Here is a 1,130-nt window from a genome sequence, read left to right on the forward strand (position 1 = left end):
CTTGATTGTTCCAGTCTCATCCGCTTCCAGTTATTTTAGCGGTACAAAAACGGTCTGCTTTATACTGCAAAGCGAAATTTGAGGTTTTATTTTATCGTAATCATAAACGCACTGGTTTATAGTGCGAAGAGTTTTTAGAGAGCAACTTTAGAGGGCAGCAGTTGGGTTCTGGAAGTAAAAATACCATTCATTTTCCCTATAGGTGAATTGATTTACATTTATTAACTTGTAATCTTTTGAAGACAGGCCTACTGTGAGTTATGAGGTTGATCAATTGTATCTACTTTAGTTAAAGCCACCAGCCTGCATTATTTTAAAGCAGCACTATGTAACTTTTGGCGCTCTAGCGGTTAATAAACAGAACTGCACACATCCTGCGGAAGAACATTCCAACCGGAGCTACTTTAAGTTTATTTCTATGGCGATTCACGCAGGTATGTGTTACTCCTCAGCGGTGATGACCCGACCAGGCTACAATAGTCCAAATATAAGTACTTATTCTAAGTGTACCGTAGTGATTCGGAATAAGACAAAAACGCGGTTTGGAAGATGAATTCATGATGTACTCGCTCATTATATACATTTTGCAAATTTTGAACACAGAAAAAGTTACATAGTGCTGCTTTAACATTTTTAAATTACTGTTCAACGGCAGAATTCTGTGAGGTGGATGGATTATCTCGGCAAAGGAGAAGTGCTCACTAACACAGATTTAGACAGATTTGTGAACAATATTTGAGAGAAATAGGCCTTTTGTGTACATAGAAAAAGTCTTAGATCTTTTGAGTTCAGCTCAAGAAAAATGGGTGCAAAAAAAAGTGTTGCGTTTATAATTTTGTACAGTGTAGTTAATATCAGTAATATGCAGCATGCACGATACAAGGAAATGGTCATGTTCATTAAATCTAGCGTATGATTAAAACGATGAGTGGGCCCGGTGACGTTTTGCTTGACTCCAAAAGAGTTTATTAGGGCAGTAAACGCAAGTCCTAATGCATCATTTGTATTATCAACGTGAATGTTAAAATCTCCGACAATTAGCGCTTTATCAACAGTAACCAATAGGTCTGAGAGGAAATCTGCAAATTCTTTTAGGAAATCTGTATACGGCCCTGGTGGTCTATACACAG

Source organism: Sinocyclocheilus rhinocerous, unplaced genomic scaffold, assembly GCF_001515625.1.
Source record: "Sinocyclocheilus rhinocerous isolate Xijiao unplaced genomic scaffold, SAMN03320098_v1.1 scaffold650, whole genome shotgun sequence".
Lineage (NCBI taxonomy): Eukaryota > Metazoa > Chordata > Actinopteri > Cypriniformes > Cyprinidae > Sinocyclocheilus > Sinocyclocheilus rhinocerous.